This window comes from Schistocerca serialis, chromosome 11 (assembly GCF_023864345.2).
Source record: "Schistocerca serialis cubense isolate TAMUIC-IGC-003099 chromosome 11, iqSchSeri2.2, whole genome shotgun sequence".
Lineage (NCBI taxonomy): Eukaryota > Metazoa > Arthropoda > Insecta > Orthoptera > Acrididae > Schistocerca > Schistocerca serialis.
Window position 1 is genome coordinate 7,453,004 of NC_064648.1, and position 19,673 is coordinate 7,472,676.

Here is a 19,673-nt window from a genome sequence, read left to right on the forward strand (position 1 = left end):
CTAGTTATAGATTCCGATGCTTCACTTCAGGTTTACTGTATCCCTCTGACCTTCTTAATGACGATGAAACACTGTAATTGCATCCGAATTAAATACAAAAGCACAATGACGACTTAAGTACAAGAAAACTGACTCTTCTTACTGTCTACGTTTTGGACCATTCATGTGACACTAGTTATTGCTTCCGATGCTTCACTTCAGGTTTACTGTATCCATCAGACCTTCTTATTTACGATGAAACACAGAAATTGCATCGGAATTAAAATCAAAAGTCACAATGCCGACTTATGTACAAGAAAACTGACTCTTCTTACTGTCTATGATTGAACCATTCATGTGACACTAGTTATAGATTCAGATGCTTCACTTCAGGTTCACTGTATCCCTCTGACTCTCTTATTGACGATGAAACACAGAAATTGCATCGGAATTAAATACAAAAGGCACAATGCCGACTTAAGTACAAGAAAACTGACTCTTCTTACTGTCAATACTTTGAACCATTCCTGTGACACAAGTTATAGATTCCGATGTTTCACTTAAGGTTTACTGTATCCCTGTGACCTTCTTATTGACGTTGAAACACAGAAATTTCATCGGAATTAAATACAAAATGCACAATGCCGACTTAAGTACAAGAAAACTGACTCTTCTTACTGTCTACGTTTTGAACCATTCCTGTGACACTAGTTATAGATTCCGATGCTTCACTTCAGGTTTACTGTATCCCTCTGACCTTCTTATTGACGATGAAACACAGAAATTGCAACGGAATTAAATACTAAAGGCACAATGCCGACTTAAGTACAAGAAAACTGACTCTTCTTACTGTCTATGTTTTGAACCATTCCCGTGACACTAGTTAAAGATTCCGATGCTTCACTTCAGGTTTACTGTATCCCTCTGACCTTCTTATTAACGATGAAACACAGAAATTGCATCGGAATTAAATACAAAAGGCACAATGCCGACTTAAGTACAAGAAAACTGACTCTTCTTTCTGTCTAAGCTTTGAACCATTCCTGTGACACTAGTTACAGATTCCGTTGCTTCACTTCAGCTTTACTGTATCCCTCTGACCTTCTTATTGACGATGAAGCACAGAAATTTCATCGGAATTAAATACAAAATGCACAATGCCGACTTAAGTACAAGAAAACTGACTCTTCTTACTGTCTACGATTTGAACCATTCCTGTGACTCTAGTTATAGTTTCCGATGCTTCACTTTAGGTTTACTGTATCCCTCTGACCTTCTTATTGACGATGAAACACAGAAATTGCATCGGAATTAAATAGAAAAGGCACAATGCCGACTTAAGTACAAAAAAACTGACTCTTCTTACTGTCTATGTTTTGAACCATTCCTGTGACACTAGCTATAGATTCCGATGCTTCACTTCAGGTTTACTGTATCCCACTGACCTTCTTATTGACGTTGAAACACAGAAATTGCATCCGAGTTAAATACAAAAGGCACAACGCCGACTTAAGTACAGGAAAGCTGACACTTCTTACTGTCTATGTTTTGAGCTATTCCTGTGACACTAGTTATAGTTTCCGATGCTTCACTTCACGTTTACTGTATCCCTCTGACCTTCTTATTGACGATGAAACGCTGAAATTGCATCTGAATTAAATACAAAAGGCATAATGATGACTTAAGTACAAGAAAACTGACTCTTCTTACTGTCTATGATTTGAACCATTCCTGTGACACTAGTTATAGATTCCGATGCATCACTTCAGGTTTACTGTATCCCTCTGTCCTTCTTATTGACGATGAAACACAGAAATTGCATTGGAATTAAATACAAAATGCACAATGGAGACTTATGTACAAGAAAACTGACTCTTCTTACTGTCTATGTTTGAACCATTCCTGTGACACTAGTTATAGATTCCGATGGTTCACTTCAGGTTTACTGTATCCCTCTGACCTCCTTATTGACGATGAAACACAGAAAAAGCATCGGAATTAAATACAAAAGGCACAATGCCGACTTAAGTACAACAAAACTGACTCTTCTTACTGTCTATCATTGAACCATTCCTGTGACACTAGTTATAGATACCGATGCTTCACTTCAGGTTTACTGCATCCCTCTGACCTTCTTATTGACGATGAAGCACAGAAATTGCATCGGAATTAAATACAAAAGGCACAATGCCGACTTATGTACAAGAAAACTGATCTTCTTACTGTCTATGTTTGAACCATTCCTGTGACACTAGTTATAGATTCCGATGCTACACTTCAGGTTTACTGTATCCCTCTGACTTCCTTATTGACGATGAAACACAGAAATTGGATCGGAATTAAATACAAAAAGCACAATGCCGACTTAAGTACAAGAAAACTGACTCTTCTTACTGTCTGTCATTGAACCATTCCTGTGACACTAGTTATAGATTCCGATGCTTCAATTCAGGTTTACTGCATCCCTCTGACCTTCTTATTGACGATGAAACGCAGAAATTGCATAGGAATTAAATACAAAAGGCACAATGCCGACTTAAGTACAAGAAAACTGACTCTTCCTACTGTCAATGTTTGATCCATTCCTGTGACACTAGTTAGAGATTCCGATGCTTCACTTCAGGTTTACTGTATCCCTCTGACCTTCTTATTGACGATGAAACACAGAAATTGCATCGGAATTATATACAAGAGGCACAATGCCCACTTAAGTACAAGAAAACTGACTCTTCTTACTGTCTATGATTTGAAGGACTCCTGTGACACTAGTTATAGATTCTGCTGCTTCACTTCAGGTTTACTGTATTCCTCTGACCTTCTTATTGACGATGAAACACAGAAATTGCATCGGAGTTAAATACAATAACACAATGCCGACTTAAGTACAAGAAAACTGACTCTTCTTACAGTCTATGTTTTGAACCATTCGTGTGACACTAGTTATAGATTCCGATGCTTCACTTCAGGTTTACTGTATCGCTCTGACTTTGTTATTGACGATGAAACACTGATATTGCATCGGAATTAAATACAAAAGTCACAATGCCGATATAAGTACAAGAAGACTGACTCTTCTTACTGTCTATGTTTTGAACCATTCCTGTGAGAGTAGTTATAGATTCCGATGCTTCACTTCAGGTTTACTGTATCCCTCTGACTTTCTTATTGACGATGAAACACAGAAATTGCATCGGAATTAAATACAAAAGGCACAATGCCGACTTAAGTACAAGAAAACTGACTCTTCTTACTGTCTATGTTTTGAACCATTCCTGTGACACTAGTTATAGATTCCGATGCTTCACTTCAGGTTCGCTGTATCCCTCTGACCTTCTTATTGACGATGAAACACTGAAATTGCATCGGAATTAAATACAAAAGGCACAATGCCGACTTAAGTACAAGAAAACTGACTCTTCTTACTGTCTATGATTTGAACCATTCCTGTGACACTAGTTATAGATTCCCATACATCACTTCATGTTCGCTGTATACCTCTGACGTTCTTATTGACGATGAAACACAGAAATTGCATTGGAATTAAATACAAAAGGCACAACGCCGACTTTAGTTCAAGAAAACCGACTCTTCTTACTGTCTATGTTTTGATCCATTCCTGTGACACTAGTTATAGATTCCGATGCTTCACTTCAGGTTTACTGTATCCCTCTGACCTTCTTAATGACGATGAAACACTGTAATTGCATCCGAATTAAATACAAAAGCACAATGACGACTTAAGTACAAGAAAACTGACTCTTCTTACTGTCTACGTTTTGAACTATTCCTGTGACACTAGTTATAGATTCTGATGCTTCACTTCAGGTTTACTGTATCCCTCTGACCTTCTTATTGACGATGAAACACAGAAATTGCATCGGAGTTAAATAGAAAAGGCACAATGCCGACTTAAGTACAAGAAAACTGACTCTTCTTACTGTCAATGTTTTGAACCATTCCTGTGACACTAGTTATAGATTCCGATGCTTCATCTCAGGTTTACTGTATCCCTCTGAGCTTCTTATTGACGATGAAACACAGAAATTGCAACGGAATTAAATTCAAAAGTCACAATGCCGACTTAAGGACAAGAAATCTGACTCTTCTTACTGTCTATGTTTTGAACCATTCCTGTGACACTAGTTAAAGATTCCGATGCTTCACTTCAGGTTTACTGTATCCCTCTGACCTTCTTATTAACGATGAAACACAGAAATTGCATCGGAATTAAATTCAAAAGGCACAATGCCGACTTAAGTACAAGAAAACTGACTCTTCTTACTGTCTAAGTTTTGAACCATTCCTGTGACACTAGTTATAGATTCCGTTGAATCACTTCAGCTTTACTGTATCCCTCTGACCTTCTTATTGACGATGAAACACAGAAATTTCATCGGAATTAAATACAAAATGCACAATGCCGACTTAAGTACAAGAAAACTGACTCTTCTTACTGTCTACGTTTTGAACCATTCCTGTGACTCTAGTTATAGTTTCCGATGCTTCACTTCAGGTTTACTGTATCCCTCTGACATTCTTATTGACGATGAAACACAGAAATTGCATCGGAATTAAATAGAAAACGCACAATGCCGACTTAAGTACAAGAAAACTGACTCTTCTTACTGTCTATGATTTGAACCATTCCTGTGACACTAGTTAAAGATTCCGATGCTTCACTTCAGGTTTACTGTATCCCTCTGACCTTCTTATTAACGATGAAACACAGAAATTGCATCGGAATTAAATTCAAAAGGCACAATGCCGACTTAAGTACAAGAAAACTGACTCTTCTTACTGTCTATGTTTTGAACCATTCCTGTGACACTAGTTATAGATTCCGATGCTACACTTCAGGTTTACTGTATCCCACTGACCTTCTTGTTGACGTTGAAACACAGAAATTGCATCCGAGTTAAATACAAAAGGCACAACGCCGACTTAAGTACAGGTAAACTGACTCTTCTTACAGTCTATGTTTTGAGCTATTCCTGTGACACTAGTTATAGTTTCCGATGCTTCACTTCACGTTTACTGTATCCCTCTGACCTTCTTATTGACGATGAAACACTGAAATTGCATCGGAATTAAATATAAAAGGCACAATGATGACTTAAGTACAAGAAAACTGACTCTTCTTACTGTCTATGTTTTGAACCATTCCTGTGACACTAGTTATCGATTCCGAAGCTTCACTTCATGTTTACTGCATCCCTCTGACCTTCTTATTGACGACGGAACACAGTAATTGCATCGGAAATTGATACAAAAGGCACAATGCCGACTTAAGTCCAAGAAAACTGTCTCTTCTTACTGTCTATGTTTTGAACCATTCATGTGACACTAGTTATAGATTCCGATGCTTCACTTCAGGTTTACTATATCCCTCTGAGCTTCTTATTGACGATGAGTCACGGAAATTGCATCGGAATTAAATACAAAATGCACAATGCCGACTTAAGTACAAGAAAACTGACTCTTCTTACTGTCTAAGTTTTGAACCATTCCTGTGACACTAGTTATAGATTCCGTTGCTTCACTTCAGCTTTACTATATCCCTCTGACCTTCTTATTGACGATGAAACACAGAAATTGCATCGGAATTAAATACAAAAGGCACAATGCCGACTTAAGTACAAGAAAACTGACTCTTCTAACTGCCTATGTTTTGAACCATTCCTGTGACACTAGTTATAGATTCCGATGCTTCACTTCAGGTTCACTGTATCCCTCTGACCTTCTTATTGACGATGAAACACTGAAATGGCATCGGAATTAAATACAAAAGGCACAATGCCGACTTAAGTACAAGAAAACTGACTCTTCTTACTGTCTATGATTTGAACCATTCCTGTGACACTAGTTATAGATTCCGATGCTTCACTTCAGGTTCACTGTATCCCTCTGACGTTCTTATTGACGATGAAACACAGAAATCGCGTTGGAATTAAATACAAAGGGCACAACGCCGAATTTAGTACAAGAAAACTGACTCTTCTTACTGTGTATGCTTTGAACCATTCCTGTGACACTAGTTATTACTTCCGATGCTTCACTTCAGGTTTACTGTATCCCTCTGACCTTCTTATTGACGATGAAACACAGATATTGCATGGGAGTTAAATACAAAAGGCACAATGCCGACTTAAGTACAAGAAAACTGACTGTTCTTACTGTCTATGTTTTGAACCATTCCTGTGACACTAGTTATAGATTCCGATGCTTCACTTCAATTTTACTGTATCCCCTGACCTTCTTATTGACGATGAAACACAGATATTGTTTCGGAATTAAATAGAAAAGTCACAACGCCGACTTAAGTATAAGAAAACTGACTCTTCTTACTGTCAATGCTTTGAACCATTCCTGTGACACTAGTTATAGATTCCGATGCTTCACTTCAGGTTTTCTGTATCCCTCTGACCTTCCTATTGACGATGAAACACAGGAATTTCATCGGAATTAAATACAAAATGCACAAAGCCGACTTAAGTACAAGAAAACTGACTCTTCTTACTGTCTACGTTTTGAACCATTCCTGTGAATCTAGTTATAGATTCCGATGCTTCACTTCAGGTTTACTGTATCCCTCTGACCTTCTTATTGACGATGAAACACAGAAATTGCATCGGAGTTAAATACAAAAGGCACAACGTCGACTTAAGTACAGGAAAACTAACTCTTCTTACAGTCTATGTTTTGAACCATTCCTGTGACACTAGTTATAGTTTCCGATGCTTCACTTCAGGTTTACTGTATCCCTCTGACCTTCTTACTGACGATGAAACACAGATATTGCATCGGAATTAAATACAAATGGCACAATGACGACTAAAGTACAAGAAAACTGACTCTTCTTACTGTCTATGTTTTGAACCATTCCTGTGACACTAGGTATACATTCCGATGCTTCGCTTCAAGTTTACTGTATCCCTCTGACCTTCTTATTGACGATGAAACACAGAAATAGCATCGGAATTAAATACAAAACGCACAATGCCGACTTAAGTACAAGAAACCTGACTCTTCTTACTGTCTATGTTTGAACCATTCCTGTGACACTAGTTATAGATTCCGATGCTTCACTTCAGGTTCACTGTATCCATCTGACCTTCTTATTGACGATGAAACACCGAAATTGCATCGGAATTAAATACAAAAGGCACAACGCCGACTTAAGTACAAGAAAACTGACTCTTGTTACTGTCTATGATTTGAACCATTCCTGTGACACTAGTTATCGATTCCGATGCTTCACTTCATGTTTACTGTATCCCTCTGACATTCTTATTGACGACGGAACACAGTAATTGCATCGGAAATTTATACAAAAGGCACAATTCCGACTTAAGTACAAGAAAACTGTCTCGTCTTACTGTCTATGTTTTGAACCATTCATGTGACACTAGTTATAGATTTCGATGCTTCACTTCAGGTTTACTGTATCCCTCTGAGCTTCTTATTGTCGATGAAACACGGAAATTGCATCGGAATTAAATACAAAAGGCACAATGCCGACTTAAGTACAAGAAAACTGACTCTTCTTATTGTCTATGTTTTGAACCATTCCTGTGACAATAGTTATAGATTCCGATGATTCACTTCAGGTTTACTGTATCCCTCTGACCTTCTTATTGACGACGAAATACAAAAATTGCATCGGAATTAAATACAAAAGGCACAACGCCGACTTAAGTACAAGAAAACTGACTCTTTTTACTGTCTATGTTTTGAACGATTCCTGTGACACTAGTTATAGATTCCGGTGCTTCACTTCACGTTTTCTGTATCCCTCTTACCTTCTTATTGACGAAGAAACACAGAAATTGCATCGGAATTAAATACAAAAGGCACAATGATGACTTAAGTACAAGAAAACTGACTCTTCTTACTGTCTATGTTTTGAACCATTCCTGTGACACTAGTTATAGATTCCGATGCTTCACTTCAGGTTTACTGTATCCCTCTGACCTTGTTATTGACGATGAAACACAGATATTGCATCGGAATTAAATACAAAAGGCACAATGCCGACTTAAGTACAAGAAAACTGACTCTTCTTACAGTCTATGTTTTGAACCATACCTGTGACACCAGTTATCGATTCCGATGCTTCACTTCATGTTTACTGCATCCCTCTTACCTTCTTATTGAAGATGGAACACAGTAATTGCATCGGAAATTAATACAAAAGGCACAATGCCGACTTAAGTCCAAGAAAACTGTCTCTTCTTACTGTCTATGTTTTGAACCACTCATGTGACACTAGTTATAGATTCCGATGCTTCACTTCAGGTTTACTATATCCCTCTGAGCTTCTTATTGACGATGATTCACGGAAATTGCATCGGAATTAAATACAAAAGGCACAATGCCGATGTAAGTACAAGAAAACTGACTCTTCTTACAATCTATGTTTTCAACCATTCCTGTGACACTAGGTATAGATTCTGATGCTTCACTTCAGGTTTACTGTATCCCTCTGACCTTCTTATTGATGATGAAACACAGAAATTGCATCGGAATTAAATAGAAAAGGCACAATGCCGACTTAAGAACAAGAAAACTGACTCATCTTACTGTCTATGTTTTGAACCATTTCTGTGACACTAGTTATAGATTCCGATGCTTCACCTCAGGTTTACTGTATCCCTCTGACCTTCTTATTGACGATGAAAGACAGACATTGCAACGGAATTAAATACAAAAGGCACAATGCCGACTTAAGTACAAGAAAACTGACTCTTCTTACTGTCTATGTTTTGAACGATTCCTATGACACTAGTTAAAGATTCCGATGCTTCACTTCAGGTTTACTGTATCCCTCTGACCATCCTATTGACGATGAAACACAGAAATTGAATCGGAATTAAATACAAAAGGCACAATGCCGACTTTAGTACAAGAAAACTGACTCTTCTTACTGTCTAAGTTTTGAACCATTCCTGTGACACTAGTTATAGATTCCGTTGCTTCACTTCAGTTTTACTATATCCCTCTGACCTTCTTATTGACGATGAAACACAGAAATTGCATCGGAATTAAATACAAAAGGCACAATGCCGACTTAAGTACAAGGAAACTGACTCTTCTAACTGCCTATGTTTTGAACCATTCCTGTGACACTAGTTATAGATTCCGATGCTTCACTTCAGGTTCACTGTATCCCTCTGACCTTCTTATTGACGATGAAACACTGAAATTGCATCGGAATTAAATACAAAAGGCACAATGCCGACTTAAGTACAAGAAAACTGACTCTTCTTACTGTCTATGATTTGAACCATTCCTGTGACACTAGTTATAGATTCCGATGCTGCACTTCATGTTCACTATATCCCTCTGACGTTCTTATTGACGATGAAACACAGAAATCGCGTTGGAATTAAATACAAAAGGCACAACGCCGAATTTAGTACAAGAAAACTGACTCTTCTTACTGTGTATGCTTTGAACCATTCCTGTGACACTAGTCATTGCTTCCGATGCTTCACTTCAGGTTTACTGTATCCCTCTGACCTTCTTATTGTCGATGAAACACAGATATTGCATGGGAGTTAAATACAAAAGGCACAATGCCGACTTAAGTACAAGAAAACTGACTCTTTTACTGTCTATGTTTTGAACCATTCCTGTGACACTAGTTATAGATTCTGATGCTTCACTTCAATTTTACTGTATCCCCTGACCTTCTTATTGACGATGAAACACAGAAATTGCTTCGGAATTAAATAGAAAAGTCACAACGCCGACTTAAGTACAAGAAAACTGACTCATCTTACTGACAATGCTTTGAACCATTCCTGTGACACTAGTTATAGATTCCGATGCTTCACTTCAGGCTTTCTGTATCCCTCTGACCTTCCTATTGACGATGAAACACAGGAATTTCATCGGAATTAAATACAAATTGCACAATGCCGACTTAAGTACAAGAAAACTGACTCTTCTTACTGTCTACGTTTTGAAACATTCCTGTGAATCTAGTTATAGATTCCGATGCTTCACTTCAGGTTTACTGTATCCCTCTGACCTTCTTATTGACGATGAAACACAGAAATTGCATCGGAGTTAAATACAAAAGGCACAACGCCGACTTAAGTACAGGAAAACTAACTCTTCTTACAGTCTATGTTTTGAACCATTCCTGTGACACTAGTTATAGTTTCCGATGCTTCACTTCAGGTTTACTGTATCCCTCTGACCTTCTTACTGACGATGAAACACAGATATTGCATCGGAATTAAATACAAATGGCACAATGACGACTTAAGTACAAGAAAACTGACTCTTCTTACTATCTATGTTTTGAACCATTCCTGTGACACTAGGTATAAATTCCGATGCTTCTCTTCAGGTTTACTGTATCCCTCTGACCTTGTTATTGACGATGAAACACAGAAATTGCATCGGAATTAAATACAAAACGCACAATGCCGACTTAAGTACAAGAAACCTGACTCTTCTTACTGTCTATGTTTGAACCATTCCTGTGACACTAGTTATAGATTCCGATGCTATACTTCAGGTTCACTGTATCCCTCTGACCTTCTTATTGACGATGAAACACCGAAATTGCATCGGAATTAAATACAAAAGGCACAACGCCGACTTAAGTACAAGAAAACTGACTCTTGTTACTCTCTATGATTTGAACCATTCCTGTGACACTAGTTATCGATTCCGATGCTTCACTTCATGTTTACTGTATCCCTCTGACCTTCTTATTGACGATGGAACACAGTAATTGCATCGGAATTAAATACAAAACGCACAATGCCGACTTAAGTACAAGAAACCTGACTCTTCTTATTGTCTATATTTTGAACCATTCCTCTGACAATAGTTATAGATTCCGATGATTCACTTCAGGTTTACTGTATCCCTCTGACCTTATTATTGACGATGAAATACAAAAATTGCATCGGAATTAAATACAAAAGGCACAACGCCGACTTAAGTACAAGAAAACTGACTCTTCTTACTGTCTATGTTTTGAACCATTCCTGTGACACTAGGTATAAATTCCGATGCTTCTCTTCAGGTTTACTGTATCCCTCTGACCTTCTTATTGACGAAGAAACACAGAAATTGCATCGGAATTAAATACAAAAGGCACAATGATGACTTAAGTACAAGTAAACTGACTCTTCTTACTGTCTATGTTTTGAACCGTTCCTGTGACACTAGTTATAAATTCTGCTGCTTCACTTCCGGTTTACTGTATCCCTCTGACCTTCTTATTGACGATGAAACACAGAAATTGCATCGGAGCTAAATACAAAAGGCACAATGCCGACTTAAGTACTAGAAAACTGACACTTCTTTCAGTCTATGTTTTGAACCATTCGTGTGACACTAGTTATAGATTCCGATGCTTCACTTCAGGTTTACTGTATCCCTCTGACCTTGTTATTGAGGATGAAACACAGATATTGCATCGGAATTAAATACAAAAGGCACAATGCCGACTTAAGTACAAGAAAACTGACCCTTCTCACTGTCTATGTCTTGAACCATTCCTGTGGCACTAGTTATAGATTCCGATGCTTCATTTCAGGTTAACCGTATCCCTCTGACCTTCTTATTGACGTTGAAACGCAGAAATTGCATCGGAATTAAATACAAAAGGCACAATGCCGACTTAAGTACAAGAAAACTGACACTTCTTACTGTCTATGTTTTGAACCATTCATGTGACACTAGTTATAGATTCCGATGCTTTACTCCAGGTTTACTGTATCCGTCTGACCTTCTTATTGACGATGAAACCCAGAAATTGCATCGGAATTAAATACAAAAGGCACAATGCCGTTTTAAGTACAAGAAACCTGACTCTTCTTACTGTCTATGATTTGAACCATTCCTCTGACGCTAGTTATAGATTCCGATGCTTCACTTAAGGTTTACTGTATCCCTCTGACCTTCTTATTGACGATGAAACACAGAAATTGCATCGGAAGTAAATACAACAGTCACAATGCCGACTTAAGTACATGAAACCTGACTCTTCTTACTGTCTATGTTTGAACCATTCCTGTGACACTAGTTGTAGATTCCGATGCTTCACTTCAGGTTCACTGTATCCCTCTGACCTTCTTATTGACGATGAAACACTAAAATTGCATCGGAATTAAATACAAAAGGCACAATGCCGACTTAAGTACAAGAAACCTGACTCTTCTTACTCTCTATGCTTTGAACCATTCCTGTGACAATAGTTATAGATTCCGATGCTTCACTTCAGGTTTACTGTATCCCTCTGACCTTCTTATTGACGATGAAACACAAAAATTGCATCGGAATTAAATACAAAAGGCACAACGCCGACTTAAGTACAAGAAAACTGACTCTTCTTACTGTCTAAGTTTAGTACCATTCCTGTGACACTAGTTATAGATTCCGATGCTTGACTTCATGTTTTCTATATCCCTCTTACCTTCTTATTGACGATGAAACACAGAAATTGCATCGGAATTTTATACAAAAGGCACAATTCCGACTTAAGTACAAGAAAACTGACACATCTTACTGTCTATGTTTTGAACCATTATAGATTCCGATACTTTACTCCAGGTTTACTGAATCTCTCTGACCTTCTTATTGACGATGATACACAGAAATTGCATCGGAATTATATACAAAACGCAAAATGATGACTTAAGTACAAGAAAACTGACTCCTCTTACTGTCTATGTTTTGAGCCATTCCTGTGCCACTAGTTATAGATTCCGATGCTTCAATTCAGGTTTACTGTATCCCTCTGACCTTCTTATTGACGATGAACACAGAAATTGCATCGGAATTAAATGCAAAAGGCACAATGCCGACTTAAGTACAAGAAAACTGACTCTTCTTACTGTCTAAGTTTTGAACCATTCCTGTGACACTAGTTATAGATTCCGATGCTTCACTTCAGGTTTATTGTATCCCTCTGACTTTCTTATTGACGATGAAACACAGAAATTGCATGGGAATTAAATACAAAAGGCACAATGCCGACTTAAGTACAAGAAAACTGACTCTTCTTACTGTCCATGTTTGAACCATTCCTGTGACACTAGTTATAGATTCCGATGCTTCAGTTCAGGTTTACTGTATCCCTCTGACCTTCTTATTGACGATGAAACACAGAAATTGCATCGGAATTATATACAAAAAGCACAATGATGACTTAAGTACAAGAAAACTGACTCTTCTTACTGTCTATGTTTTGAACCATTCGTGTGACACTAGTTATAGATTCCGATGCTTCACTTCAGGTTTACTGTATCCCTCTGACCTTGTTATTGACGATGAAACACAGATATTGCATCGGAATTAAATACAAAAGTCACAATGCCGACTTAAGTACAAGAAAACTGACTCTTCTCACTGTCTATGCTTGAACCATTCCTGTGACACTAGTTATAGATTATGATGCTTCACTTCAGGTTTACTGTATCCCTCTGACCTTCGTATTGACAATGAAACATAGAAATTGCATCGGAATTAAATACAAAAGGCAGAATGCCTACTTAAGTACAAGATAACTGACTCTTCTTACTGGCTATGATTTGAACCATTCCTGTGACACTAGTTATAGATTCCGATGATTCACTTCAGGTTCACTGTATCCCTCTGACGTTCTTATTGACGATGAAACACAGAAATTGCATTGGAATTAAATACAAAAGGCACAACGCCGACTTTAGTACAAGAAAACTGACCCTTCTTACTGTCTATGTTTTGAACCATTTCTGTGACACTAGTCATAGATTCCGATGCTTCACTTCAGGTTTACTGTATCCCTCTGACCTCCTTATTGACGATGAAACACAGAAATTGCATCGGAATTAAATACAAAAGGCACAATGCTGACTTAAGTACAAGAAAACTGACTCTTTTTACTGTCTATGTTTGAACCATTCATGTGAGACTTGTTATAGATTCCGATGCTTCACTTCAGGTTTACTGTATCTCTCTGACCTTCTTATTGTTGATGAAACACTGATATTGCATCGGAATTAAATACAAAATGCACAATGCCGACTTAAGTACTAGAAAACTGACTCTTCTTACTGTCTACACTCCTGGAAATGGAAAAAAGAACACATTGACACCGGTGTGTCAGACCCACCATACTTGCTCCGGGCACTGCGAGAGGGCTGTACAAGCAATGATCACACGCACGGCACAGCGGACACACCAGGAACCGCAGTGTTGGCCGTCGAATGGCGCTAGCTGCGCAGCATTTGTGCACCGCCGCCGTCAGTGTCAGCCAGTTTGCCGTGGCATACGGAGCTCCATCGCAGTCTTTAACACTGGTAGCATGCCGCGACAGCGTGGACGTGAACCGTATGTGCAGTTGACGGACTTTGAGCGAGGGCGTATAGTGGACATGCGGGAGGCCGGGTGGACGTACCGCCGAATTGCTCAACACGTGGGGCGTTAGGTCTCCACAGTACATCGATGTTGTCGCCAGTGGTCGGCGGAAGGTGCACGTGCCCGTCGACCTGGGACCGGACCGCAGCGACGCACGGATATACGCCAAGACCGTAGGATCCTACGCAGTGCCGTAGGGGACCGCACTGCCACTTCCCAGCAAATTAGGGGCACTGTTGCTCCTGGGGTATCGGCGACGACCATTCGCAACCGTCTCCATGAAGCTGGGCTACGGTCCCGCACACCGTTAGGCCGTCTTCCGCTCACGCCCCAACATCGTGCAGCCCGCCTCCAGTGGTGTCGCGACAGGCGTGAATGGAGGGACGAATGGAGACGTGTCGTCTTCAGCGATGAGAGTCGCTTCTGCCTTGGTGCCAATGATGGTCGTATGCGTGTTTGGCGCCGTGCAGGTGAGCGCAATAATCAGGACTGCATACGACCGAGGCACACAGGGCCAACACCCGGCATCATGGTGTGGGGAGCGATCTCCTACACTAGCCGTACACCACTGGTGATCGTCGAGGGGACACTGAATAGTGCACGGTACATCCAAACCGTCATCGAACCCATCGTTCTAACATTCCTAGACCGGCAAGGGAACTTGCTGTTCCAACAGGACAATGCACGTCCGCATGTATCCCGTGCCACCCAACGTGCTCTAGAAGGTGTAAGTCAACTACCCTGGCCAGCAAGATCTCCGGATCTGTCCCCCATTGAGCATGTTTGGGACTGGATGAAGTGTCGTCTCACGCGGTCTGCACGTCCAGCACGAACGCTGGTCCAACTGAGGCGCCAGGTGGAGATGGCATGGCAAGCCGTTCCACAGGACTACATCCAGGATCTCCACGATCGTCTCCATGGGAGAATAGCAGCCTGCATTGCTGCGAAAGGTGGATATACACTGTACTAGTGCCGACATTGTGCATGCTCTGCTGCCTGTGTCTATGTGCCTGTGGTTCTGTCAGTGTGATCATGTGATGTATCTGACCCCAGGAATGTGTCAATAAAGTTTCCCCTTCCTGGGACAATGAATTCACGGTGTTCTTATTTCAATTTCCAGTAGTGTATGTTTTGAACCATTCCTGTGACACTAGTTATAGATTCCGATGCTTCAGTTCAGGTTTACTGTATCCCTCTGACCTTCTTATTGACGATGAAACACAGTAATTGCATCTGAATTAAATACAAAAGGCACAATGACGATATAAGTACAAGAAAACTGACTCTTCTTACTGTCTATGTTTTGGACCATTCATGTGACACTAGTTATTGCTTCCGATGCTTCCCTTCAGGTTTACTGTATCCATCAGACCTTCTTATTGACGATGAAACACAGAAATAGCATCGGAAGTAAATACAAAAGGCACAATGCCGACTTATGTACAAGAAAACTGACTCTTCTTACTGTCTACGTTTGAACCATTCATGTGACACTAGTTATAGATTCCGATGCTTCACTTTAGGTTTACTGTATCCCTCTGACTTTCTTATTGACGATGAAACACAGAAATTGCATCGGAATTAAATACAAAAGGCACAATGCCGACTTAAGTACAAGAAAACTGACTCTTTATACTGTCTATGATTGAACCATTCCTGTGACACTAGTTATAGATTCCGATGCATCACTTCAGGTTTACTGCATCCCACTGACCTTCTTATTGACGATGAAACACAGAAAATGCATCGGATTTAAATACAAAAGGCACAATGCCGACTTAAGTACAAGAAAACTGACTCTTCTTACTGTCTACATGTTGAACCATTCCTGTGACACTAGTTATAGATTCCGATGCTTCACTTCAGGTTTACTGTACCCCTCTGACCTTCTTATTGACGATAAAACACAGTAATTGCATCGGAATTAAATACGAAAGGCACAATGCCGACTTAAGTACAAGCAAACTGACTCTTCTTACTGTCTATGCTTTGAACCATTCCTGTGTCACTAGGTATACATTCCGGTGCTTCACTTGAGGTTTACTGTATCCCTCTGACCTTCTTATTGACGATGAAACACAGAAATTGCTTCGGAATTAAATACAAAAGGCACAATGCCGACTTAAGTACAAGAAACCTGACTCTTCTTACTGTCTATGTTTGAACCATTCCTGTGACACTAGTTACAGATTAGGATGCTTCACTTTAGGTTCACTGTATCCCTCTGACCATCTTATTGACGATGAAACACTGAAATTGCATCGGAATTAAAAACAAAAAGCACAATGCCGACTTAAGTACAAGAAAACTGACTCTTCTTACTGCCTATGTTTTGAACCATTCTTGTGACACTAGTTATAGATTCCGATGCTTCACTTCAGGTTTACTGTATCCCTCTGACCCTTCTTATTGACGATGAAACACAGAAATTGCATCGGAATTAGATACAAAAGGCCCAACGCCGACTTAAGTACAAGAAAACTGAATCTTCTTACTGCCTATGTTTTGAACCATTCCTGTGACACTAGTTATAGATTCCGATGCTTCACTTCATGTTTACTGTATCCATCTGACATTCTTATTGACGACGTAACACAGAAATTGCATCGGAATTTAATACAAAAGGCACAATGCCGACTTAAGTACAGGAAAACTGTCTCTTCTTACTGTCTATGTTTGAACCATTCATGTGACACTAGTTATAGATTCCGATGCTTGACTCCAGGTTTACTGTATCCCACTGACCTTCTTATTGACGATGAAACACAGATATTGCGTCGGAATTAAATACAAAAGGCACAATGCCGACTTAAGTACAAGAAAACTGAGTCTTCTTACTGTCTATATTTTGAACCATTCCTGTGACACTAGTTATAGATTCCGATGCTTCAGTTCAGGTTTACTGTATCCCTCTGATCTTCTTATTGACGATGAAACACAGTAATGGCATCTGAATTAAATACAAAAGGCGCAATGACGATATAAGTACAAGAAAACTGACTCTTCTTACTGTCTATGTTTTGGACCACTCATGTGACACTAGTTATAGCTTCCGATGCTTCGCTTCAGGTTTACTGTATCCATCAGACCTTCTTATTGACGATGAAACACAGAAATAGCATCGGAATTAAATACAAAAGGCACAATGCCGACTTATGTACAAGAGAACTGACTCTTCTTACTGTCTACGATTGAACTATTCATGTGACACTAGTTATAGATTCCGATGCTTCACTTTAGGTTTACTGTATCCGTCTGACCTTCTTATTGACGATGAAACACAGAAATTGCATCGGAATTAAATACAAAATGCACAATGCCGACTTAAGTACAAGAAAACTGACTCTTCTTACTGTCTAAGCTTTGAACCATTCCTGTGACACTAGTTACAGATTCCGTTGCTTCACTTCAGCTTTACTGTATCCCTCTGACCTTCTTATTGACGATGAAACACAGAAATTTCATCGGAATTAAATACAAAATGCACAATGCCGACTTAAGTACAAGAAAACTGACTCTTCTTACTGTCTACGATTTGAACCATTCCTGTGACTCTAGTTATAGTTTCCGATGCTTCACTTTAGGTTTACTGTATCCCTCTGACCTTCTTATTGACGATGAAACACAGAAATTGCATCGGAATTAAATAGAAGATGCACAATGCCGACTTAAGTACAAAAAAACTGACTCTTCTTACTGTCTATGTTTTGAACCATTCCTGTGACACTAGTTATAGATTCCGATGCTTCACTTCTGGTTTACTGTATCCCACTGACCTTCTTATTGACGTTGAAACACAGAAATTGCATCCGAGTTAAATACAAAAGGCACAACGCCGACTTAAGTACAGGAAAGCTGACACTTCTTACAGTCTATGTTTTGAGCTATTCCTGTGACACTAGTTATAGTTTCCGATGCTTCACTTCACGTTTACTGTATCCCTCTGACCTTCTTATTGACGATGAAACGCTGACATTGCATCGGAATTAAATACAAAAGGCATAATGATGACTTAAGTACAAGAAAACTGACTCTTCTTACTGTCTATGTTTTGAACCATTCCTGTGACACTAGTTATAGATTCCGATGCATCACTTCAGGTTTACTGTATCCCTCTGTCCTTCTTATTGAGGATGAAACACAGAAATTGCATTTGAATTAAATACAAAATGCACAATGGAGACTTATGTACAAGAAAACTGACTCTTCTTACTGTCTATGTTTGAACCATTCCTGTGACACTAGTTATAGATTCCGATGGTTCACTTCAGGTTTACTGTATCCCTCTGACCTCCTTATTGACGATGAAACACAGAAAAAGCATCGGAATTAAATACAAAAGGCACAATGCCGACTTAAGTACAACAAAACTGACTCTTCCTACTGTCAATGTTTGATCCATTCCTGTGACACTAGTTATAGATTCCGATGCTTCACTTCAGGTTTACTGTATCCCTCTGACCTTCTTATTGACGATGAAACACAGAAATTGCATCGGAATTAAATACAAGAGGCACAATGCCCACTTAAGTACAAGAAAACTGACTCTTCTTACTGTCTATGATTTGAAGGACTCCTGTGACACTAGTTATAGATTCTGCTGCTTCACTTCAGGTTTACTGTATTCCTCTGACCTTCTTATTGACGATGAAACACAGAAATTGCATCGGAGTTAAATACAATAACACAATGCCGACTTAAGTACAAGAAAACTGACTCTTCTTACAGTCTATGTTTTGAACCATTCGTGTGACACTAGTTATAGATTCCGATGCTTCACTTCAGGTTTACTGTATCGCTCTGACTTTGTTATTGACGATGAAACACTGATATTGCATCGGAATTAAATACAAAAGTCACAATGCCGATATAAGTACAAGAAAACTGACTCTTCTTACTGTCTATGTTTTGAACCATTCCTGTGAGAGTAGTTATAGATTCCGATGCTTCACTTCAGGTTTACTGTATCCCTCTGACTTTCTTATTGACGATGAAACACAGAAATTGCATCGGAATTAAATACAAAAGGCACAATGCCGACTTAAGTACAAGAAAACTGACTCTTCTTACTGTCTATGTTTTGAACCATTCCTGTGACACTAGTTATAGATTCCGATGCTTCACTTCAGGTTCGCTGTATCCCTCTGACCTTCTTATTGACGATGAAACACTGAAATTGCATCGGAATTAAATACAAAAGGCACAATGCCGACTTAAGTACAAGAAAACTGACTCTTCTTACTGTCTATGATTTGAACCATTCCTGTGACACTAGTTATAGATTCCCATACTTCACTTCATGTTCGCTGTATACCTCTGACGTTCTTATT